The sequence below is a fragment of the Geotrypetes seraphini genome, chromosome 4, assembly GCF_902459505.1.
Source record: "Geotrypetes seraphini chromosome 4, aGeoSer1.1, whole genome shotgun sequence".
NCBI lineage: Eukaryota > Metazoa > Chordata > Amphibia > Gymnophiona > Dermophiidae > Geotrypetes > Geotrypetes seraphini.
In genome coordinates this window covers 174055119-174082077 of record NC_047087.1, presented here as the reverse complement: position 1 = coordinate 174082077, position 26959 = coordinate 174055119, and the positions used below count along the sequence as shown (strand labels likewise).

The following is a 26959-nucleotide window of genomic DNA, read 5'->3' as shown; positions in this document are numbered from 1 at the left end:
AGTTTAATCAATGGTTGCATGGCAAGGACAGTGCCAGGGGGTAATACAAAATATTCAGGAGAGGAGATGAGCTGGAGAAAGATTGTAGGGAACATATAGATGAGGAGGAAGAGCTGGACACCAGGCGGTAAGGGGACTGTACAAGACAGGTGATGAACTGGAGGAGACAGAGGTAGGGAATATGAATGTATGGGAAATGCTGAGGATTCCAGGCTAGAGTGGAGATGACCTTGAGGAGACAGGGGTAGAAAATCTGGGGTGGGAGCACTGAAGTTATTAGGAGTAAGGAGACACATGCAGGAGAGAAGATGAGCTGGAGGAGATTAGGGTAACTAGAACAGTAAGACATAAGAAGTAGAGGATGTATATGTGTGTGGGGGGGGGGGAGATGAGCTAAGAGAAAGAACCGTGAATTGGACATAGGGGGATCCTGACAATTGGTAGGATACAGCAGTTGGTAGGATCTTCCTACAAACTAGCATCTTACCAATTGTCTTCCTACTAATTGTCATACCCAGTTGTCCCCAATTGTCTTATATCTATAAATTAAAAATCTAAATAGTCCTTGGCTTTCCATCAGCTGATCGCAGCAAGGGAACCACTGATCAGGTGAGCTGGCAGGACTCCCCAAAACCGGGGCTTTGGGGAGTCCTGCCGGTTCAGTTGATTGAGGATCCCCCTGCTGCATTCAGTTAAACCGGCAGGGAGATCCCTGATTCCTCTCTCCTTTCCTCACACCCACCGATCCCCCCAGCCCCCTTCCAAAGAGATTCCCCTTCTGCTAAGCCCGATGTCCCCCATACCCCCTAACATCCCCCAACAAAGTCCATGGCTTGCCATCAGCTGATCGCAGCAGGGGAATCCCCGATCAGCTGAGTCAAAAGGACTCCCCAAAGTCCTGGTTTCGAGGAGTCCTGCTGGCTCAGCTGATCAGGGATTCCCCTGCTGTGATCAGCTGATGGCAAGCTGTGGACTATCTTGATTTTTCCTTGGTAGGTGTAGGACAGTGGGTATTGCTACTAACAATAATGCCATTGTCATTCAAAATTCAATTTTTGTAAGTTTAAATATTAAATTCATGACCAAATAACTACTTTGCCAAAATAAATATAAATAAATAATCATAAAGTGCTCAGTGCCACCACAAGGTCATTGCTAATGCAGTTCAGACCACAATAGTCATGAACCATCATTGCACTTTATTGTTTCCTTCCTTCCATAAAGTGTAAGGTGCAATGTCTTAAATTTTACTCAGAAAATCACTGTTATTCCAGTTACCTATATGGCTGTTTTTAAACTTCCTTTCAAAACCATGTTAGAAACTGTACTTATCTTTTTGTTCTTGTTGCCATCCTGTTTATCATTTAACTATCCTGTGTCATAATCCACATTAAATTAGTCAGTGTAAAGTGCTTGTGTGATAAAATGCTGTCCAGTATCGCATTAAAATAACATACCGTATTTTTCGCTCCATAAGACACACTTTTTCCACCCCCAAAAAAGGGGTGGAAATAAGGGTGCATCTTATGGAGCAAATACCGCACCCCCCTGGTACCTTTATGTAATCCTGGCGGTCCAGCACTGCATTGGCAGGCTCCCCTGCTGGACGGCCGCTCGAGTCCCCATCTGCTGCGGCAGTGAGAGGCAAGCGTGAGCCCTGAGTGCACCTGCCTGGTCCCGTGCCGCCGCCCGAATGGTGTCGTCAGCTCAGTCCAGCACTGCATCGGCAGGCTTCCCCATCTGCCGCAGCAGAAGTGAAAGGGAGACGTGAGTCGTTGGTGTCTTGCAAGATTCGTGGGAGCTGATGGCACCATTCGAGCAGCGGCGCAGGACCAGGCAGGCGCACTTGGGGCTTGCGCCTGCCTCTCACTGGAGCGAAAAATACGGTATTTCTGTTCTTGGAGTGCTCACACACAAAAAAGTAGTTAATGGTATTTTAACCTGGGTCCCTTGGTTTAGTCTACTGCACTAAACACTAGGCTGCCCTGCTCTGGAGGGACATCTGTGTGGCTGTTATAACAATGCTGTCAGACTTTCATTGTCCCTGCTTTTATACTGTTTAATTTGCTGGAGGTACCGGGGTGGGGGGGAGAGAGAGGGGGATCCTGCAGAAAGGTACCGGAGAAGGGAGCCCTCCTGCTGGAATTATAGTAAATTTACAACAAATGTACAACTGAGGCAAGAGTCCTTGTGCTGGACATGTGAATTGCTTTAAAAAAATGGGAGCATATCACTTCATTTTATCTGAAAGTTCATTGGTTACCGATAGAATCTAGAATTTTGTTTAAATTTTCTTGTATTTGCTATAAATCAGTTTCTGGTCTGTTACCAGGCTATCTTGCGCCTCATTTGTCCTTGAGTCACGCTAACAAGATCACACGTGGAGTACATTTGTTTACCTATCCTTCCATAAAATCCTGTCGTTATAAGAGGTTCCTTGAGAGAACCCTCTCATTTCAAACCGCCAAACTGAATTCATGGCTTGGAAAAATTATTCTAAAGGTCTCCTCTTACTTTGTTTTTAGAAAATTATTAAAAACACAGCTTTTTGATAGATTGGTATCTTAATGCATTGTTATTTTTTTAACAAGTCTATTTAGATCTATCTGATGTATTTTTATCTGTACTATATGTATTAATTTGTTGGTTAGGTTAGTTTTTAACTGCTTTTTTCTTATACTCTTAACTAGTTTAGACTCAGCTGACATTTTATTTGGATTACATACATCATTTTCTTGCCTGTTAGAGGGTATTTTATCTGCACTCTTTTTACTTCTAATGTATTTCACTGGTATTATATTGTAATATGCATTCTGATTATTGTTAAATTTTATTATTCCAGTCTGTTGTATTTCATCTATATTTTATGTACTTGCCCAGTTGTTGTGAACCACCTAGAACTCTTTTGGTATGGCGGTATCTATAATAATAAAATGCTAAGCGCGCATGCGCACTCTAACCACGTGTTCCCTGAGTCTTGATCTGTCGGGCTGTGGCGGTAGGAGTGCGCATGCACGCCAGACAAACCTCCCTACTCTCCACCTCGTGCCGCTGCGACTGAGGATAGCCGTCATGGCAACTTCAAAATTAAAAAAAGCCCGGGTTCCACACTGAGAAATGAGAACTGCTGCGTGCACAAAGACAGAGAAGCAGGCAATTCAGGTACCCCAAGCACAATATGGAGCAAGGAGGTGATCACGAGCTTTTCCCGCCCCTCTCCAGCTTCGGGAAGGGATCGGGATAAATCTCGCACAGTGGTGACCCAGGATTACCTCTCATCCAGCAACGCAGAGAGAGTTCCCCCAGCCCCCACACGCCAGGGCGCCGCACACCGATGACATCAGAGGAGAGCTGTCAATCTGAAGCAAGCAAGGAGTGGTGGTGGACAGCCAGGGAAAAAGAAAGACAGAAATACAGAAAGTGGCTAAGGAGAGAGAGAGAAAGAAATAAAGACAGACATACACATATATTCTAGCACCCGTTAATGTAACGGGCTATAAGACTAGTATAAGAATAAATTATTATTATTATTATTGATATGTGAACATATAGCACTTTAACATGAGACCATTTACTGAAAACCTGTGATCTAGAGACTTTCGTTTGAAATAAACTGGAGAAAATGTAAAACCATCCTAAAAAGGATGTGGTGGCCACTTCCTCCCCTACAGCCACTCCCAAACCTCCAGGTTCCTTTGGAATAAAACAGGAGATGGAGTAAAGGGTGTTGTGGATAATGTCCATTAAAGAATAGGAAAAAAAAACCTTCAAAGACTGTCTGAGCTTCCTGGACAGTACTGTACAAACATTGATGGTACAGTGGAAGGCAAGTGGCTGGGGAAAAAAAAAGCCTGGTTGATCCTGCTTAAAATATTCTGAAGAACCATTCTACTGCAAGAATGTCCATTGCCACTTGTGTTTGCATATTTGTATGCAGGCAACAGGATAAAGACCACCTTAATGGCTCTACACCAATGGTCTCAAACTCTTGACCCAGGGGCCACATCGGCCCACAAGGAATTTTGAGGTTCTCGGTATGTTTATCATAATCACAAGAGTAAAATAAAACAGTTTTTGATTATATATCTCTTTAGCTGTAAATGACAATATTATTAAGACTTAGCCAAAAGGAAAGATTTATAAACTATAAAAAATTTTACCTCATGCAGAATTGTCATTTATTTAATAAGACATTAACTGTTTTTTTCTGAGGCCCTCCAAGTAACTACAAATCCAAAATGTGGCCCAGCAAAGTGTTTGAGTTTGAGACCACTGCTCTACACCCTTGGTGGAAACCCTGGCATAGTATTAAAAAGGCAGGTGCAATTTGTCATCATGCCGGTTGACTTACACTGTCGACACCAACTATGAGGGGCGGTGAAGAAAATAGGTCGCTGACTATTATAGTACTTGTTGAAAACCGTTAAAGACTATAATATGGACAGAAAAATACTTTCTGTGGGAAAAATCCAATATTTAAAAGTGGAGAAAGATAATGCAACAGTGAAGATATGGAAGAGGATGAAGCATTTTGATGATGAAGAGACCACCATGTTGAGAACCGTTTCCAGTTCTACTGATAGCACTGCTGCATGCCCAATGGAAAAAAAATACAAAGGCAGACACTGCTTCACTTCTTACTTTGTAAAACACGGAAGGGAATCTAACTTAAAAGGCTCTACCCCCATGTTAGATTCCCCCAGTAGCCACAGGAAAAAAAACCCACCTTACAAGCTCTACACTCCTAGTAGCAAAATCCCGATAAAGAACCGAATTAGATACCCTAAAGCCCTCAAAATACTATGCTTAGGACCAGTACCCAGCAAAGAAGACTCCAGAAGCAGGTCAAATAGACAGCTGGTTTCTGAGAGGTAGATGAAGCCTCACAATATCATGATGACAAATTATTGATGTCAATGAAGAATCTCTATGGATAAGGAAGCTCAGTGCCAACGTGATCAAAATGTTGGCACTGATGTCGGTTCTGGAGTCTTTGATGTCGAAGGTTCTGGACCCAGAAAGACGCTCCAAGACAAATAGCGATGATATCTGTGGGAAAAAATGAATTCCCTTCATATGCAAGTCTGCACAACAGAGACCATCAGGAAATGAAAGTCCAAAGGCTGTTGGAAATTAAGAAACTTGAAATGGAATGCTGCCATGTAGAGCCTTGATGAAAAGAATAGCCTGGCTTTAGTGAAAACCGATGTCCATTGAAGAGAAGCATTGATGACATCAATACTTGACTTTTGCAGTACCGGGCCGTTGAAACAGAATAGTCTCTGAAACTTAGTGTCAAGAGCAAGCATGTCATAGTCAATGTAGCAAATGCAAAGTAGTGAATAAAGTTATCAATTCCATAACAAATATCCCGCGCTTCAAGTAAAGCAGGTATCAATGTACTAAAGTTATAGAGGCCCGCTGGAGCCTCGCGGCAGTCCAGTGCAGCGGTGTTCGGCAATATTGAGGAGATTCTTCGACGTATGCAGGAGACACCCCGGGCGTCGGGGGTCCCGCTGGAGTCGCACCGGAGGAGCGGAACGGATGTTAACTCCCTGGGCTTGGAAACAACATTAAGCCTTGACGCCAGAGCACCTCCCCCTCAGCCTCCGATTACCAGCTCCCCACGAGAGGAGGTGCTGTTGGAGCATGAGCAGTGCTCTCCCTCGGAGGCCACAGAGATCAGAGAGGGGAGAGGGGAGACTAACTCTCCTTTTCAGGAGAGTTTGGAAGAGACTGAGAGTCTAACAACTGAAGGGGTAATTTGGCACCAGAGTAATGCTGCTCAAGAGGGAACATCAACTGGTGAGACTTCTCATTTTTTAATGCTTTTCATATTGAAAAACCCAGAGAGGTAACCCTGGACTCCCTTTGGGATCTGGTGGCAGATTTGGCAAAATCTGTGAAATCCCAACTGAGCCAGTTGGAAGAAAGACTTAAAGTTCAAGAGGTTACGATGGGGAATTTAAAAGCTGAATTTGATGAATCTAAAAGTTCCCTAGAAAATATCCACCAGGAGTTAAAAGTTTCTAAACAGATTAGAGAAACACTAATTAAAGATAATACTAATTTGAGAAGGAAGCTGGAATCCTTAGAAAATTCTTCTAGAAACAATAATCTCAGATTAATTAACTTTTGAGGATTGCAACAATATCACCAAGAGACATAGTGAAACGTTATATGATGGAAATTTCTGAAGATATGTTGCCACCTCTTACGCAGGCTTATTACTTACCTATCAAAAGAGAGGAACAGCAGCGCTTACAAGAAAAGGACCAGCAACCGTTAGATGTTATTGCAATATTGGAGTGTTCTGATATAGAAATGGCTACGCCAGCAACACTTTTGATTACAGTAGCCTTAGCACCAGATAAAAACTGGTTGCTTAGGCTTTTCTTCAAAAATAGACTTAAGAAATTTATGGGACTTAAAATATTGATTTTTCCAGATCTGGCTCGAGATACACAAAAAAGGAGACATGAATTTCTTCTTTTAAAACCAGGGGTTATAGCTTTGGGGGCGACCTTTTATCTTCGACACCCTTGTAAATGTGTGATACAATATCATATGAAAAAATATGTTTTCTTTGATCCAAGCCAGTTGACAACATTCTTGTCTACAGCACCTCAGGTTTAAGGGGGAATAAGAGGATAATTGATTATTGTTAACCTGTCTCTGCCTAAAGAGCCTATTTTCTTTTATATAACAACTTAGTTTGTTAAAACTACTTTAATTATCCGCTATATATGCCTTGGATCCATATAGTGGACTAGAGTTGAAGTTAAGCTATAATGATTTTTCTTGTAATAAGTTTGGGATGTAGAATGTTTATATTAGTGCTTTATTAGCTTATCTTTATTTTTCTGTACAAGTGATACTTGAATTGTAAATTGAAAATTATAAATAAAAAAAATAATAATAAAAATAAAGTTATAGAGGCGATGCACCGAAGTCGATGGAAAAGTATTCCTCGAGGATGTACTGTCACGACATTGGATCTAGGAGAGGCACATCGATGGAAATGCTCCAGTACTGATATATGTGATGTTCGGAAGATGAAACCAACCAGGACTAGGTAGAACGACGTTTGAGGATAGAGTCTGAAGCAGTACCTTAACGCCTTATGAAAACTCTGCTCAGGCTAACTGGCACTGATGAGGTTGCTGACACTGAAGTAGAGATTAGGCTACCCAAAAGTAAACCTCCTGCAATCTGAGCAGGCATCAATGATACCAGCAGGTGGAGTTGTATCGATGTAAGATAGCATCATCTTGAGCAGCTTCGCTGGCCATCGATGATAATGAAGCACTATGATCATGGAACATCATGCTGCAGGCATCGAAGCATGAATGCCTGAAAAGGCGATGCACTTCAGAATGACAATCTGTATTGCCGCTAAGGCCATGCTTCAAGAAAACTCGATGCTTAATGGCAGGGCTCTGTCCACTGCGATGCATCTGCATCAGTGAAGGAAACTCGATGCTAATGTGCCATCAATGGGAGCAGATGGAAGCAGCGATGTACTCAGATACCAGTTAAACCCAGGAACTGGTAATCCGATTCCAAACCTATATGTGAAATAAACAAGGTGAAGAAAACTTTGACATTATTCAATAGTGTTTTACTTCTTCAAATCTGATACAGTTGAAGGTAAGCTGGGCTGGAGTAGAAAAGCAGCCAAAAATCCATCAATGATCACGGATGAAGTTAGGATGGAAGTTTTTGTGAAAGCTGCAAAGTAAAAGAAGTTTAATGAAAGTCAAATGTTCTTTTACGAATCTACTTTTCTTCTTCTTTTATTTCAAAAGAAAAGTAGTAGAAGAGAAACTTGAAATACTTTTTGAAGAAACCCTTCGGAGGTGCCTGTTTCTCCTCCGGCCCCTGCATCGAGAGAGGAGCGTGGGAGCCCTGCTCTGCCCCCCTCCTGACACAGGAAAGCAGACTCTTTGAAGAAACCCTTCGGAGGTTGCCTGTTTCTCCTCCGGCCCCTGCATCGAGAGAGGAGCGTGGGAGCCCTGCTCCGCCCCCCTCCCGACACAGGAAAACAAACTTTTTGAAGAAACCCTTCGGAGGTGCCTGTTTCTCCTCCGGCCCCTGCATCGAGAGAGGAGCGTGGGAGCCCTGCTCCGCCCCCCTCCCGACACAGGAAAACAAACTTTTTGAAGAAACCCTTCGGAGGTTGCCTGTTTCTCCTCCGGCCCCTGCATCGAGAGAGGAGCGTGGGAGCCCTGCTCCGCCCCCCTCCCGACACAGGAAAACAAACTTTTTGAAGAAACCCTTCGGAGGTGCCTGTTTCTCCTCCGGCCCCTGCATCGAGAGAGGAGCGTGGGAGCCCTGCTCCGCCCCCCTCCCGACACAGGAAAGCAGACTCTTTGAAGAAACCTCTTCGGAGGTGCCTGTTTCTCCTCCGGCCCCTGCATCGAGAGAGGAGCGTGGGAGCCCTGCTCCGCCCCCCTCCCGACACAGGAAAACAAACTTTTTGAAGAAACCCTTCGGAGGTGCCTGTTTCTCCTCCGGCCCCTGCATCGAGAGAGGAGCGTGGGAGCCCTGCTCCGCCCCCCTCCCGACACAGGAAAGCAGACTTTTATTGTTTACTTAAATACCACTTGTCATATCTCATGCAAGTTGTGTGCTCTCTAACTAACATAACTGCATACTCAACTACAACTTTTATTACTAGCAACAGTAAATTATTCAATCCTCTTCAACTTAACTGTTTACTCTCTGGTTCCTTCCTTTTCTATCTCCTAGCTTCTCCTTCTCTAATCGCTCCCAGTTGCCCCAACAACAACAATTCGGCTCCAAGCTCCTGACTTAGCTCTATCATAATTGACCACCTTAGACTTCAACTCAACAGTAGGACCAAACCGGGACTTGATAGTGAGTCTCCCCTTAATTCCTCCGGCCCATCGCCTCAAACCCCCTCCCCGCCATGCTTCCAACTCTTCAAGCCGCCACCTTCCCCGCCCCCCCCCACCCACCACTATACAAACCACCCTTCCGCCCACTCCCACTCCCACCACTTCCCCTACACTCCTTACAACACTATACTTCACCATCCCCATTATTACAGGTCAAGGCAGATACGGCAATCTCTCCCCCCAACCTAAAAAAAGCCGTTCCAGAAACCCTGCCAACCTCATCCCCATTCTCCTCTCCCCACAAGCCCCCTCCCACAATACACTCAAACTGGCACTCATCAACGCAAGATCAGTTAACAATAAATCCTTTCTCCTACACGACCTCATCTGTGACAAAACTTGGGACGCCCTCATGATCACTGAAACATGGCTCCAAGACAATGATGGGATAACACTAGGCGAACTATGTCCTTCAGGCTACCAGGCCCTAGCCTGCTCACGTACCTCTGGAAAAGGAGGTGGCGTGACCACCATTGTCAAGACCTCCGCCACACCAAAACTGATAAACTCCATTAATATTCCCTCCCTAGAAGCAATTGCATTCACCATAGGCCACAAACAAAAAATCGCCCTATTACTCCTCTATAGAACCCCAAACTCCCCAGCAGATACCCTAGAGACCCTCCTCGAATTCATCACCGAACTATCCATTTCACACAAGCACGTGACTATCCTGGGAGACTTCAATTTCCCAGACTACCCCGACACTTCAGGACAAACTGACAATTTCCTCTCCTCCCTCTCTGACCTAGGATTCCACCAAGCGATAACAACCCCCATGCACTCAGCAGGCAACATCTTAGACTTGCTCTTCACCCTCAATGACCCAACTACAGAGCCCCAACAAACTTATACCTCCACACCTGTCCCATGGTCTGACCACCACCTCATTGAATTCGAACTCCCACTCGATACCACCTTAACCCCACGTAAAGATCCTACCCCTCCTACCCTACGTCAAATCCCTAATTCAGTCAACCCTCAAGCTATGGCCGCAGGTATTCGCACCCTTAATGAAACCTATACCCAACACCCCCATTCAATTGACCTGGCAGCCTCCACTTGGCACTCCAACATCCAATCCCTCTATAATAACCTTGTCCAGACAAAAACAACCCAAATAATCACCAACAAAGCACCTGCTCCCTGGTACACTAATGACCTCCGTTCCATAAAACGATCACTAAGAAAAGCAGAAAGGATCTGGGTCAAACATCCGTGCACAGAAACCAAAACCCACTGGAACAACATATCCATCACCTACAAAACAGCCATCGTAGAAGCAAAAAAGACCTACTACTCTCGCCTCCTACAACAAGCCCCATCTAGATCTAAACAACTGTTCACCCTCACTAAAGTAAAAGTCACAGCAACCGAACAAAACTCGATAGCGAAACCCTCTCGAACTTCTTCCAAGCCAAAATACAAACCATCCGAGATAATCTTGACGCCAACACCAAACCCACTCCTACTCAGCCCCAGCCGATTCAAAATACCCCCTCTTCCGCCGCTCTCTCCCAATTTCATATGGCCACTCATACGGAGGTTCTTGAAACCCTAAGAGAACTCAAACCCTCAAACACCACCCTCGACCCCTGCCCGTCTACCCTCCTACTGTCCACAGAAGACGCCATGGCAGAATCCATCCTCCCCATCATTAACACCTCTCTAACCACGGGGACTGTTCCCCTCAGCTGGAAGTCAGCTATTATCAAACCCACCCTTAAAAAACCCACCCTTGATCCAAACGAACCTGGCAACTATCGCCCAGTCTCCAACCTCCCATTTGTCTCTAAACTCCTTGAACGAATCGTGCTCCACCGACTACACCCTTTCATTGAAGAACAAGCTGCTCTATCCCCAGCCCAGTCCGGCTTCCGAAAAGGTCACAGCACTGAATCAGTACTCCTTGATATCATGGATGACAGCTGGTCAATTCTCGACAAAGGCAGTGATGCCTTACTAGTACTACTTGACCTCAGTGCTGCCTTTGACACAGTCGACCACCACCTCCTCACATCTAGACTCTACGACCTCGGAATCAAAGACACAGCCCTCCAATGGATCACCTCCTTCCTCCATCAAAGAACCCAGACTGTCCTTCTAGGGACACATAAATCTAGCCCCAAGCCTATCAAATATGGTGTTCCTCAAGGAGCCCTTCTATCCCCCCTCCTGTTCAACCTCTACATCAGGCCCGTCATCGATATAGCGCAGAAATATAACATTAAAATCCACTCTTATGCAGATGACATCCAGCTGCTCCTCCCTCTAGGCGAGTACCGGCAATCCCAAATTGCTAACCTCCAACACTGCCTCACTGACATGAAAACTTGGATGTCGAACAACAAACTTCAACTTAACGCCTCTAAAACCGAACTCTTATGGATCAGAAAAAAAAACACCAAATACCCACGTCCTACACTAGCATGGGACTCCACTCTACTAACGGCAACAGATCAGGTTCGCAGCCTAGGAGTAACCCTAGACGGACACCTATCCCTATCTGCCCACATATCCCAAGTAATCTCCACCTCCTTCTACCTTCGCCAGCTGAAAAGGATCAAACCCTACATCTCCAAACCTGACCTCACCCAACTCCTCTACGCATATGTCCTCTCCAGAATGGATTATTGTAACTCCCTATTTAATGGACTAACCAAAAATAATCTCAAACGCCTCCAACGGGTCCAAAATGCAGCCATCCGCCTCCTACACAACCTCAACTACCACGATCCCATCTCCCCAGCACTCCGTGCTGAACACTGGCTCCCAATTAGCCAGCGATGTGCTTTCAAGGCCCTGGCAATCGCCCACAAGAGAATTCATTCCACCACCCCCTCCTACATAAAATCCAAGCTTCCCATCTACACCCCCACTCGCACCCTCCGTTCAAAATCGGAGATACGTCTATGCACCCCCCCCGGAAGGTCCCTCCTCACAGAAACAGCCCGCAAACGATCCTACAGTCACTTCATTCCACACCTCTGGAACCAACTCCCTCCCCAACTCAGACAACAGAACTCATTATTAACATTCCGCAAATTGGTAAAGACCCTCCTCTTCAACTAAAGATCACCTCTATCTCTCCCCCCCCTTAAGCACCCCCTCTCCTCTCTCCTACCTTCCCCCTAAATTCCAGTACAGTCATCTCTTAGTCTATCCTCTGACAAACTGTACCTAATCTCACTTAACTGTACTTAAACTACACAGCTACCTAATCTCACATAACTGTACTTAAACTAACTACTTATATTTGAACTCTACTCTTAAATTGCTGTATTGCCTGTACTTAAACTCACATCACAGTCTTGTAAGTCCAATCATCCAAACCTGTTGCACTTCTTATATGTCTAATTACCCTCAATTGTGTATGTTCACTTGTAGACCGTTCTGAGCTACTGGGAGGACGGGATAAAAATCTAAATAAATAAATAAATAAAATACTTTGAAAAATAATTAAGTAAAATATAACGGGAAGACATCTTGATAGAAAAAGAAAAGATACATCTGCTTTACTCCGTGGAAAACAAGAAACTGATGACTTTGTGAGCTGGCGTTGGGCAGGAAGGCATTTGGGCATACAACGGTGCGTGCAGTCTAAAAAGCTTGCTAAAGCTTAGTGATCCTACACTTTTCACTGTCCATACTGGGGCTCCGTGGATGATGTCATCACCTGTGAGAATATGCTGCCTGCAGCAAATATGGACAGTGTTGTTAATAGATAGGTAGGGTCGGTAAGATAAATTAATGCTGTATGTACATGTGAATCTATTGATTGTTAAGTTTCATATACATTGTATGGAATTCTTTCGTTGCAGTCTAAGGGCCTCTTCTACTAAACTGTGCTAGTGGTTTTAGCACAGGGAGCCGCGCTGAATGGCCTGCGCTGCTCTCGACGCTCATTGAGTTCCTATGAGCGTCGGGAGCAGCACAGGCCATTCAGCGCGGTTCCCCAAGCTGAAACCGCTAGCGCAGTTTAGTAGAAGAGGAGATATATGTCTGTCTTAAAGTTTTGTTTGCTAGACATCTGTCTTAGGTTTTTTGTTTGTTTGTTTTTTGTAGTTCTGTTCGTTATTGTTTAATTTTTGATGCTAATTTGTTATTTAAAATTTTTTGTATTTTTACCCTTACTTAATGTATTTTGAATGTAAGCCGCCTTGAAATTTGATAAGGCGGGATAACAAAACTTTAATAAACTTGAAACTTGATATGTAAACCACTAAGATCCTTGATTAGAAATGGTGGTATATCAAGCCAATAAATAATATGGTAGAATCCCAGTTAACCAATGCTCAACCAACTGGCAAAAAAAATCATCTCCCATGATGACCTGACAACCCCCCTCCCTCCCCCAGCCCCCAAAGCAGAAGGCAGCCGGTCAGCAAAGGCATCCAAAAATGACGCAGCAGAGGAAAGGCCCTACTAGGGATGACTGTGAGCAACCTATTTACAGCACTGCCTCTGCTGATTGGCTGCCGCTGCTGCTTCGGGAGAGCCACAGGTAAGTGATACCAGATCTAGATAGGGAGGGGGGAGAAAGAACATGGTTGCTGGACCTGCATGGTGAAGGGCAGGGGAGATGGATAAATGCTGGACCTATAAGTGGGGGTGAGGGAGAGAAGGGGGGTGAGAGAAAGTGACCAAGAACAGAAAGGAAGGTGGAAAGGGAGGAACAGATGCAGACCTATAAGTGGGGGGTGAGGGATGATAGAAAAGAAGACGAGAGAGTGACTCAGACCAGAAAGGGGAAGTGGGGAAAAAGACAAAACTTTTATAGTAACTCTCAAGCAACCAGAAACTAACGTTTTCTGGCACTACCAATTCCCATGGGTGTCAGATAACTGAGAGTCTACTGTAATGAAAATTATTTTATCCTAAATTACAAATAAAATATTTTTTCTACAATTGTCTGGCGAAATTATTTTTCTAATTCTGTTGATCCCAGTCTCTGGTTTCTGCTTTTCATCATCATCTCTTAATTCTCTTGCCAAGGCTTCTTGTCCATTTGTCATTTCCTCTCTCCTTATTTCAGTTTTCTTCAATTTATTTTTCTGTCTCTATCCAGAATTTGATTCATTCTCTCTATTGTTCATTTTCTATGGCTATCTAGTGCCTATACCTTTTCATCTTCCTCTCACCTTTGTTCTTTCCTATGCCCCTTCCTTTTGTTCTGCAGTCTTTCACTAACTCTGTCCTCACCCCCCTTTCCATCCAATATCTCCTCTCTCTCTCTCTTTCACTCCCTATTCTTCCATCCAGCATCTACCCTTTCTCTTGAACTAGAGAATGACTTGGGACAAATTTTTCTCCGTCCCCACAGAAACTCAATTTTCCCATCCCCACAAGTTTTGTCGCTGTCCCTGTCCCTACCCCATTCTTGTAAGCTGTGCCTTAACCACGCAAGCCTCAAATACTTATGATTTTAAAGGGTTTGAGGACAGAGCTTGCAGGATTGGGGCAGGGACAGGAAAAGAACCCGTGGGGATGGGGCGTGAAAATGAGTTCCCGTGGGGATGGGGAAAACGTTGTTCCCGTGTCATTCTCTATCATGAACCTTCCATACAGCGTCTCCCTCTCTCTCCCCTCCCTACATCCAAAGTCTCGTTTTGTCTCCCTTTCCTCCATTCGTTGTTTCCCCTTCTTTTTATCCACTGTCTTTTCTCTGCTGTTGATTCTCCCAGTGAGCAGAAGCAGGTGCAGAGCCAAAGTGTTCTTCAGATCCTTTGTCCCCTCTACTGTCAGTTTCTGAATATTAGCATATAATCGGATCAGCGCTGTTTCACTGGCCAGGAGCCATTCCTGGCCAGTTAAATAGCACTCAATATCAGGCAGTATGGGAACTAATGTGCTAACAATTATGCACTGCTTATGCATAAATATTTAGAATAATAGCATTTATATGTGTATCTGTTCACTCATGAATTAATGTCAAAATTCCATCTAAGCACTATTTCTACAAATGCTCATATAATTTACATGTCATAAAACTGAAGGGAAAACAGATTTTAACAATAACAAGGTAAATGGACGTTTGTCTAATATAATCAATATCCTTATTGTACAAAAATGTAAAATAGCATGATAACTGTTGTAACTACTAAAAGAAACTATTATATCAGTGTGTTAATATATGCTCAGAGACCTGAAAACTGAGATATTTATCTCGCATTTAGGGCCTCACCAAGCAATCATTGCATATTTTGAATTTTAGTTGAAACATAATTTGCAGGCATAACATCACAAAAACTCTGAAGTACAATTTATCTTAAATGTGTCACATTTGTGGGGTCTCGATATGTACCATGTTTCATTTTCTGCTTTAGGTAAACTCAAAAAAGGTCTTTACATCAAAAAAGCAGGGTCCCTATAAATCAAACACAATCAAAAATGTAAGCACAAAAACTAAATAAGTGCAAAAGCTTTAAATACTTCAAGGTTAAGCAGATTGGTAAATCTTGATTGGAGAGCATGAACTTGGTGACTTGATGAATAGAAACTCAATTGGATATATGTTAACCCAAAGAATGTACACAACAAATTGAATTTGAATTAACCTACAAATGCTTGCCATTCTATCTTTGTTTAAAAACCATAGGGGCTTACAGAGTTAAGATCAAAAATCCAGCACTGTTCTCTTCACCAAAAGAGAGTTAAGTTGCCTCTTTGAGTTTGGGGGTCTCCAAAACTGAAAACTTAAAATCACTTAGGGCCTCTTTTACAAAGCCGCGTGGCAACAGCCCCGAAGCCCTTTAAATCTCTATGGGCTTCGGGGCCGTTACTGCACAGCAGCTGCTAGCATGGCTTTGTAGAAGAGGGGGTTAGAGAATGGTGGTTATTCAGCCAATGTTTTACCAGGGAGGGCTTCTTGAATATTATTTAACCTACTAAGGTGTTCTGCAATCCTGATCTTGATTAGTCTTATTGTATGTCCCACATACAGTTTTGGGCAGGGGCACTGAATGACATGTATAACTCCTGCAGTGCTGCAATCAGTATGCAGTCCTGGCTATTTCTTGATCACCCAATTTGATAACTCAATGTGATCCAGTGTCACACTGTATTTACAAACTCTGCAATTGCTGCATGGAATGCGTCCAGATTGTCAGTCATCCATTAATTGGACAGGTCTGAGAAATTGTGATTTAAATAAATGCTGTTAAGTTTCTGCCGGAGAGCGGAGAGTAGTTTCTGAGGCAGCCGGAGAGAGTCGGGAGGCGGCTGGGCAGTCAGGAGCACGTGGTGAGTGAAGAGGATTAGTAGGAAGAGAGGCAGGCAGGACACAGAGAGGGGTAGAGGCGAGAGATAACTCCGCCCACCCCTCCGACGTCAGCAGCTCTCTGAAGCCGAACTCGCCCATAAAAGGGGAGGAGCCAACGGCGCGGAGGAGCGGAGAGTAGTTTCTGAGGCAGCCGGAGAGAGTCGGGAGGCGGCTGGGCAGTCAGGAGCACGTGGTGAGTGAAGAGGATTAGAAGGAAGAGAGGCAGGCAGGACACAGAGAGGGGTAGAGGCGAGAGATAACTCCGCCCACCCCTCCGACGTCAGCAGCTCTCTGAAGCCGAACTAGCCCATAAAAGGAGAGGAGCCAACGGCGCGGAGGAGCGGAGAGTAGTTTCTGAGGCAGCCGGAGAGAGTCGGGAGGCGGCTGGGCAGTCAGGAGCACGTGGTGAGTGAAGAGGATTAGAAGGAAGAGAGGCAGGCAGGACACAGAGAGGGGTAGAGGCGAGAGATAACTCCGCCCACCCCTCCGACGTCAGCAGCTCTCTGAAGCCGGACTCGCCCATAAAAGGGGAGGAGCCAACGGCGCGGAGGAGCGGAGAGTAGTTTCTGAGGCAGCCGGAGAGAGTCGAGAGGCGGCTGGGCAGTCAGGAGCACATGGTGAGTGAAGAGGATTAGAAGGAAGAGAGGCAGGCAGGACACAGAGAGGGGTAGAGGCGAGAGATAACTCCGCCCACCCCTCCGACGTCAGCAGCTCTCTGAAGCCGAACTCGCCCATAAAAGGGGAGGAGCCAACGGCGCGGAGGAGCGGAGAGTAGTTTCTGAGGCAGCCGGAGAGAGTCGGGAGGCTCCTGGGCAGTCAGGAGCACGTGGTGAGTGAAGAGGATTAGAAGGAAGAGAGGCAGGCAGGACACAGAGAGGGGTAGAGGCGAGAGATAACTCCGCCCACCCCTCCGACGTCAGCAGCTCTCTGAAGCCGAACTAGCCCATAAAAGGAGAGGAGCCAACGGTGCGGAGGAGCGGAGAGTAGTTTCTGAGGCAGCCGGAGAGAGTCGGGAGGCGGCTGGGCAGTCAGGAGCACATGGTGAGTGAAGAGGATTAGAAGGAAGAGAGGCAGGCAGGACACAGAGAGGGGTAGAGGCGAGAGATAACTCCGCCCACCCCTCCGACGTCAGCAGCTCTCTGAAGCCGAACTCGCCCATAAAAGGGGAGGAGCCAACGGCGCGGAGGAGCGGAGAGTAGTTTCTGAGGCAGCCGGAGAGAGTCGGGAGGCGGCTGGGCAGTCAGGAGCACATGGTGAGTGAAGAGGATTAGAAGGAAGAGAGGCAGGCAGGACACAGAGAGGGGTAGAGGCGAGAGATAACTCCGCCCACCCCTCCGACGTCAGCAGCTCTCTGAAGCCGAACTCGCCCATAAAAGGGGAGGAGCCAACGGCGCATAGCCGTTCGGTGCGCGGCGAAGGCGAGCGGCAAAGGCGCTCGCCTTAGCGAGAGCGCCTTTGCGAAGGGCCTCGAGAAGGCAGAGTCAGTACACCAGGAAGTTGCAAAAAAGATAAGGAAGCTAGCAATAAACAAAACTAAATATCCAATAAGAACATATTAGCAAAAACAGAGTAAACTAAACAGACACAGAAGGCACTTACATACGTAACATCAGCAAGACACAAGTAAACTCCTAACTTAAAGTAAGAACATCAGCTAACACAGAACACCAAACTAACTCTTTATCAGTCAAATGTGACACAACTAGGAGTAGATACAGATCGAATCATAAAACAAGGGCATAAAGAAGTAGCAACCAGACAGAACAATACACACACTCACACAAGCAGAAAGAACCAGTAAAGTAAAAAGAGCACTTCCAAAAGGACAGACACCAATGGAAGCAGAGAGAATCCAGAAGATGAGCTTTCCAGTGTTCTGCACTGTCTGTCATATGTACGACTACCTCCCCTCGGGGAGACAGTCGTATGTATGCGGTCAGTGTCAGGAGCTGGAAAGCTTGAAGAAAGAAGTCAAGCAACTGAAGGACAAGATACAGGAACTGGAAGGACTTCACATCACAGAGGACCTAAACAGGACAGCTGAGAGAGAGAGACACATCGAGGAAGAAGTCAGGGAGCTCGAGGACTTCATTGAGGAAGCCTACAGGAGACGGGTGCAAGAAAACGAACTTCAGAATGCAGATGAAGTTACACCAACACCATCATGGAAGGTAGAACAAGCAGATGACCTCATAGAAGACACCTTCAGGGGAACATCACATGATAGGGAGAACATGGCTAGTCGATGCCCAGGTGAGGAAGCAGCGAAGCACCCCGAAGACATTGATTTGAGACCGAAGAGAAACCTAAAGAAGGGAAAGTCAGTGATCCTAGTGGGAGACTCGATCCTGAGACATGTGGACAGCCACATAGCAGGAGGGAGAGAGGATCGACTGGTGACCTGCCTTCCAGGAGCAAGAACCAAGGACATCGTGGACAAAATTGGAAGGATCCTGGAAGGAGCGGAGACGGAGGAGACCACAGTAATGATCCACATCGGGACGAACGATGTCAGCAGGAAAGACTACAGGAGAAGCACGCTGATAGAACAGTTCAAGATTCTGGGAAGGAAGCTGAAGATGAGGACCCAGAAGATAGCGTTCTCAGAGATCCTACCGGTACCGAGGGCAGATGTGAAAAGACAGGAGGAACTACAATCAATAAATGCGTGGATGAGGAAATGGTGTGAGGAAGAAGGATTCCACTTCGTGAGGAACTGGACAACGTTCTGGGGCAAGAGCAAGCTCTACAGGAGAGATGGACTACATCTGAGCGCGGCGGGATCAAGACTTCTAGCGAACAACGTCAAGAGAGGAATAGAACAGGCTTTAAACTAAGAAGAAGGGGAAAGCCGACAGTCGACCAAGCATCGATGATTCGGAAGACGGTATCCCGTGAAGATACCGAGGGGAAAAAAGGCTGGGAAGAAACAATGGACAAATCACAGGAGTTGACAAACCCAGAAGAGGAGGTTATAAGGATTGTAACAACAGAGAAGAAACTAAAGATCGAAGCACAGGGAAAGGAAATAAAGACAAGGATATACAAGGATCTAAATTGCATATATACTAATGCAAGGAGCCTAAGAAACAAAATGGGGGAATTAGAAGCCATGGCCAATGCAGAGGACATAGACATCATTGGAGTCTCTGAAACATGGTGGAATGAAGAAAACAAATGGGATACAGCACTGCCGGGGTACAAGCTCTATCGCCAGGACAGGTCAGGACAAAAAGGAGGTGGAATAGCCCTCTACATAAAAGAAAGCATACAATCGACAAAAATGGACACAGCAGAAATGACCAACAAGCTAGAATCGCTATGGGTTAAAATACCTGGAAGGAAAGGGCCTGAAATAAAGATGGGCTTATACTATTGTCCGCCCGGGCAATCAGGAGATATTGATGAAGAAATGGAATCCGAGATGAAGCGAGAATCCAAAAGCGGTAAAGCGGTTATTATGGGAGACTTCAACTACCCCGGAATAGACTAGAGTCTTGGAAGCTCAAATTGCACTAGGGAGACAGAATTCTTAGAGGTTATACAAGATTGTTTCATGGAGCAGCTTGTCAGAGAACCGACGAGAGGAAATGCCACTCTGGATCTAATCCTAAATGGGTTAAGGGGACCTGCTAAAGAAGTAGAGGTAGTGGGACCGTTGGGAAACAGCGATCATAATGTGATCAAGTTCAAGGTTGAGGTAGGAATACCAAAAGGAAAGAGAACCATAGCGACAACTTTAAACTTCAGGAAAGGAAACTACGAAGCAATGAGGGAAATGGTAAGGAAGAAACTTAGGAACACTTCAAAAAAATGGCAAAAGGTAGAACTTGCCTGGTCTTTTCTCAAGAACACGGTGAGCGAGGCGCAAAATCTATATATCCCCAGATTCAGAAAGGGGTGCAAAAAGAGTCGAATAAAGGACGCGGCGTGGATAACCAAAACAGTGAAGGAAGCGATAGGCAATAAGAAAAATTCATTCAGGAAATGGAAAAAGGACAAAACTGAGGGGAACTGGAAAGAGAACAGGAAGTATCAAAAAGAATGTCACCGAGTGGTTCGAAAAGCCAAAAGAGAGTATGAAGAGAGGCTAGCCAGGGAAGCAAAAAATTTCAAACCGTTCTTTAGATATGTTAAAGGGAAGCAACCGGCTAGGGAGGATGTGGGACCGCTGGACGATGGTGACAAGAAGGGAGTGGTGAAGGAGGAGAAAGAAGTGGCAGAAAGACTTAACGCGTTCTTTTCATCTGTATTTACAAACGAAGACACATCCAGCATTCCGGAACCTGAACAATTCTTCAATGGAAATCAGGCAGAAAAATTAACAACCATGAAAGTGAGCCTTGAAGATGTACACAGGCAGATAGATAAATTAAAAACAGACAAATCCCCGGGTCCGGACGTAATCCATCCAAGGGCTCTGAAGGAATTAAAGGAGGAGATAGCGGAACTACTGCAGCAAATTTGCAATCTATCCCTGAAAACAGGCGTGATCCCGGAGGACTGGAAGATAGCCAATGTTACGCCCATCTTTAAAAAGGGATCAAAAGGTGACCCAGGAAATTACAGACCGGTGAGTCTGACCTTGGTACCGGGGAAAATGGCAGAAACACTGATAAAAGAAAAAATTGATGAACATTTTGAAAGAAACAAACTTCTGATAACCAGCCAACACGGTTTCTGCAAGGGAAGATCTTGCCTAACTAACTTATTGCACTTCTTTGAAGGAATTAACAAATGGATGGACAATGGAGACCCCATAGACATCATATATCTTGATTTCCAAAAAGCCTTTGACAAGGTGCCCCATGAACGCCTACTCCGGAAACTGAAGAACCATGGGGTGGAAGGAGATGTACATAGATGGATCAGAAGCTGGTTGGCGGGTAGGAGACAGAGGGTGGGAGTGAAGGGCCACTACTCGGACTGGAGGAAGGTCACGAGTGGGGTCCCGCAGGGCTCAGTACTAGGGCCGCTGCTATTTAATGTATTCATAAATGATCTGGAAACAAGGACGAAGTGTGAGATAATAAAATTTGCAGATGACACTAAACTATTTAGTAGAGCTCGGACTAAAGAAGACTGTGAAAAACTGCAAAGGGACTTGAACAAACTAGGGGAATGGGCAACGAAATGGCAGATGAAGTTCAATGTTGAGAAATGTAAAGTATTACATGTGGGAAACAGAAACCCGAGGTACAACTATACGATGGGAGGGATGTTTTTAAATGAGAGTACCCAAGAAAGGGACCTGGGGGTGATGGTGGACTTGACAATGAAGCCGTCGGCACAGTGCGCAGTGGCTGCTAAGAAGGCAAATAGAATGCTAGGCATCATCAAAAAGGGTATTACAACCAGAACGAAAGAAGTTATCTTGCCATTGTATCGAGCAATGGTGCGTCCGCATCTGGAGTACTGCGTCCAATATTGGTCGCCGTACCTTAAGAAGGATATGGCGATACTCGAGAGGGTTCAGAGGAGAGCGACACGTCTGATAAAAGGGATGGAAAACCTTTCATACGCTGAGAGATTGGAAAAACTGGGACTTTTTTCCCTGGAGAAGAGAAGACTTAGAGGGGATATGATAGAGACTTACAAGATCATGAAGGGCATAGAGAGAGTAGAGAGGGACAGATTCTTCACACTTTCAAAAAATAAAAGAACAAGAGGGCATTCAGAAAAGTTGAAAGGGGACAGATTCAGAACGAATGCTAGGAAGTTCTTCTTTACCCAGCGTGTGGTGGACACCTGGAATGCGCTTCCAGAGGGCGTGATAGGGCAGAGTACGGTACTGGGGTTCAAGAGGGAATTGGACAACTTTCTGCAGGAAAAGGGAATAGAGGGGTATAGATAGAGGATTACTGCACAGGTCCTGGACCTGTTGGGCCGCCGCGTGAGCGAACTGCTGGGCACGATGGACCTCAGGTCTGACCCAGTAGAGGCATTTCTTATGTTCTTATGCCCCTGGATAATGCAAATCTTGGAGTTTTTTGAAGAGTTGGATGGTATTGCAGAACTTGCCACCACTGCTTAATAATGTGCTTGATACGGAATGCATGTTTTGAATAGGGGAGCAAACATACCAGATTGGAATCCTCTGAGCATTCACTGGGTTATAACAATAGTGGATGCTGAGCGAATAGTGTTTTCTTGTAGGATTTTTTGATGACTGATCATAGGCTTTTTTGATGACTGATTTTGGGTATCCTCTCATCTCAAATCTTTTCCACATTTCTGATGCTTGTGTAATAAAATCATGATGTGTGGAACATATTTGCTTTAAATGTAGGAACTGACCTACTGGAATGTTGTTCCCAAGATGCTTAGGGTGAAAACTGTCATACCGAAGCAGATTTCTATCTGTATCCTATCTGTAAATAGTGATCTGAAATTTTCATATTTTCCAAATAAATCATTAAATCAAGGAAAGCTATCTCAGATTGATATGTAGACATTGTGAACTGTAAATGAAGATCACATGTGTTTATCCATATCATAAAATTCTGTAGTTTCTGTGATAATGCTGTCCATACCATGAAGATGTATTAAAAAGTATTTTCAAAATTACCCTCAAAATTTCTTGTAGTCATCACAGTCTTTCTTCAAGAGCTATAGGATCATTTTTTTTCCCAACATGAATTATAAACTGGTCAGATGATTTCATACAAATCAGCATCCAGGCCCCGAAATCAGTAGTATTCATAATCAACTATAAGAAATTCAATTTGACAACAACACTACAGTTGAAATTTGTAGGGATTCTATTAGACATGACTCAAGCCATGACTTATCTGCTCAGATGTAGTTAGGAAATCTAACCTCTGTCACTAGTTAGGCTTGCTGGCATCCATCAATCACACAAAATTTTCCCACTTCTCCTTTTGGAGCTCTTCTTCCCTAGTGAATGCAGTATTATCAGAACTGAAACGAGCAGATGGACTGGAATAGAATGTATTCTCTTGCACATGAGCAGTAAAGGCCTTTCCAGTGTGTCATTTTAGACAAATGGGTAATTTCCCCCTTGCCGTGAACTTTGCCTCTGGATTTTTTCTGTGATCCTCTTATTTCACTGGGAGTTCTACTGCCACCTACAGTTTTTCCTTTGGCGCACAAGCCTGAAGGAGTGTTTTTGTTCTGCTCTCCCCTTTTCTTTATTTTACTCAGTGTTTTTTCAGTTCATATTGAGTGTTTTCAGTGCACGGAGCTTACCAATTTCAGAGTCAGCTCTGCCTTCGTGGAGAAGAAGCAGACTGAGGTCTATAGCTGTTAGCCAGCCTGCACAAGTAACTCTGGAGCTCAGGGCTGCTCCCTGCTTACCTTCCCTCACCTACAGCTTAGCAGGGGTTTGAATGCAGATTGTCAGACATCCGTAGGATGCTTAGCGTTGTCTCGCAGGGTGCCGGCTGCATTTTTTTGCCTCCTTCCTTCAGGTAGCACATCCATTGGTCTGCAGGGGTTGGGGTTCAGTCAGATGCCATGTCTAACTGGCAGCCTGAAGATCAGCATTGAAGAAGGACTTTCAGCATGAATCAGTAATTTATTCTCCTTTTCAGCTATTGTAAAGAGCTGAGGCAGGTGTCAGCACAGGTCACAGTGAGTAAGGCTGTTACAGCCTATGAGGTGAATCTTTGTGTGTGTGTGGGGGGGGGTGTCTGATAATACAGTTTATGAGGGTTCCTGTATATTCTCCCTCCTCAAAAATCCTAAATTCGCTGGTTGTTGAATTTGGTTTGTTAGGTTTTGTTTTTTTTACCAATTTTAGACACCAAAATCCTGAAGGTGGCCATCTTGGATTTATAGCGAATTTCTTTTCTCTTTTTTTCAAAAGATTCCTGGAGCTCCAAATCTTCTCCCTTTGCCTCAAAACTTGTTGGGATCAAGTTTATCAAGTTTATTAACAAAATTTGATTAATCGCCTATTATAATCACTAAGCGATGTACATAACAAAAATATAATAAAGTAAAAAGGGATTCACAATTTAACAAAAAACCTTAACAACATTTAACTTGAACAAACATACTGTTGGGAAAGAAAAGATAAAAGTTACAATTTTTGTTTGGGGTAGAATAAAGAAAATAACAATAGGTAAAGGGGAGTAAAAAACCTCAGCCATTATAAACATACTATAATTTTAAACATTAAAAGCATCTCTAAATAAATAAGATTTTAAAAGTTTTTTAAATATTAAAATATCTTTTTCTTGACGAATGTATTGGGGAAGAGCATTCCACCATAGGGGATCTGTCACGGAAAAAATGTCGGCCCTTCTTGTACCAATGATTTTCAGGGAAGGTACTGAAAGAAGATTCTGGTTGGAGGAACAAAGAGAGCGTTGTGTATTATAAGGTATCAAGAATCTGGATATGAATTGGGGTTCACCACAGGCTAAAGTTTTAAAGATGAGTAGCATTATTTTAAATGTGATTCTATGACTAATGGGTAGCCAATGAGAATCTATTAACAGGGGAGAAACATGATCATATTTCTTTGCATTGTATATTAACTTTATTGCAATATTTTGAATCAATTGTAAGCTCCTTTTTTCTTTCAAGGATGAAGTCCTTGGGCTCTTTTACCCCAAATCCATGCCTAGATTGCACACATGCCTAGACTGCACCTCAGGAGCGTCCTTGCACTACATAGTAATATAGTAAATGACGGCAGATAAAGACCCAAATGGTTCATCCAGTCTGCCTAATCCTAGATGCTTCATAAAAATCAATCATTTAATTAAAATCTCCCTTTTTCTTAGATATTTCTGGGCCAAAGATCAGGAGCCCTGCCCGGTACTGTGCTTAGGTTCTATCTACTGGAGTTTCCATCAAAGCTCACCCCAGCCCATCTTAACCATTTCAGCCATCAAAGCCCTCCTCAGCCCGTCCTCAACTGAATGTCAACATACGGAACACATCGATGTTCCCAAATGGACTTTATTTGAAAGTATCAAAGTTCCAAAGGTACACTAAAATCATCCACATAAAATAATTCCATCCACATAAAAGTAAATCATCCACATAAGAGCCTTAAAGGACCTAGTCCGCTAGGGATAGAGGACCCAACACGTTTTTTTTTTTGTTTTCTCTGGATTTTCTTCTTTGTAGGTCCTGTATCCCTAGCGAACTACGGTAGGTCCTTTAAGGCTCTTATGTGGATGATTTACTTTTATGTGGATGGAATTATTTTATGTGGATGATTTTAGTGTACCTTTGGAACTTTGATACTTTCAAATAAAGTCCATTTGGGAACATCGTCACTCCACAGAGTTTTTTTTGGTTTTCTCTGGATTTTCTTTGTGGATATTTTGGGATCAATTCCTTTTGTTTTTAACATACGGAACACATACCATTCTAGACTGCCCAGTAACAACCCTAGTTCCTTCAATTTTTTTCTGATTAGAGATCTTCTGTGTTCATCTCACGCTCGTTTGAACTCTGTCACTGTTTTCTTCTCCATTACCTCCCTCGGGAGCACATTCCATGGATCAATCACCCTCTCCGTAAAGAAGAATTTCCTGATATTACTCTTGAATCTACCACTCTTCAACCTCAAATTATGCCCTCTGGTTTTACCATTTTCCTTTCTCCGGAATAGATTTTGTTCTACGTTAATACCTTTCAAGTATTTGAAAGTCTGAATCATATCTCCCCTGTCCCTCCTTTCCTCTAGGATATACATATTCAAGGCTTCTAGTCTCTCCTCATACATTTTCTGGCACAAACCTTCTACCATTTTCATCCCCTTCCTCAGGACCACCAAGTCTTTTTATGTCCTTTGCCAGATAAGGGCCTCCAAAATTGAACACAATACTCCAAGTGGGGCCTCACCATTGACCTGTACAGGGGCATCAATACCTTCTTTCATCTACTGGTCATGCCTCTCTATATAGCCTAGCATCCTTCTGGGAACAGCCACCACCTTGTCATGCTGTTACTTCACCTTTTAGATCTTCAGACACTATCACCCCAAGGTCCCTCTCCCCATCCGTGTACATATGGCTCCTTCCAATTTCTAAACCCCAAATTCAGTACTCTGCACTTCTTTGCGTTGAATTTTAGTTGCCAGATATTGGACCATTCCTCTAACTTTTGCAGATCCTCTTTCATGTTTTCCACTCCCTCCTCAGTGTCTACACTGTTACAAATCTTGACCATTCCTCTAACTTTTGCAGATCCTCTTTCATGTTTTCCACTCCCTCCTCTACTCTACTCCACTCTACTCCGTTACAAATCTTGGTATCATCCAGAAAAGGCAAATCTTTCCTTCTAACCCTTCGGCAATGTTGCTCACAAACATATTGAACAGGATCGGCCCCATCACCAATCCCTGATGGACTCCACAACTCACCTTTCCCTTTCCGAGCGAATTCCATTAACCATCACCCTCTGGTGTCTGCCCGTCAACCAGTGTCTAATCCAGTTCACAACTTTAGGTCCTAACTTCAGCCCATCAAGTTTGTTCAAGAGCCTTCAATGAGGAACCATGTCAAAGGCTTTGCTGAAGTCTAAGTAAATTACATCTAGCATATGTCCTTGATCCAATTCTCTGGTCACCCAATCAAAAGATTCAATCAGATTCGTTTGGCACAACTTACTTTTAGTAAAACCATGTTAACTTGGATCCTGTAACCCATTTGATTCAAGGAATTTCACTATCCTTTCTTTCAGCAACGCATCCATTATTTTTCCAATAACCGAAGTGAGGCTTACCGGTCTGTAGTTTCCCACTTCATCTCTGTGACCACTTTTGTGAATGGTCACCACATCTGCTCTTCTCCAA

The 26959-nt window shown here is 44.2% G+C and overlaps 1 protein-coding gene across 6 annotated transcripts in view; it reads left to right on the top strand.

Moving 5' to 3' along the window:
* The window catches only part of HYDIN (HYDIN axonemal central pair apparatus protein), a 1718235-nt gene that overhangs the window by 1376326 nt on the left and 314950 nt on the right, over nucleotides 1-26959 (top strand). The window lies entirely within an intron of this gene.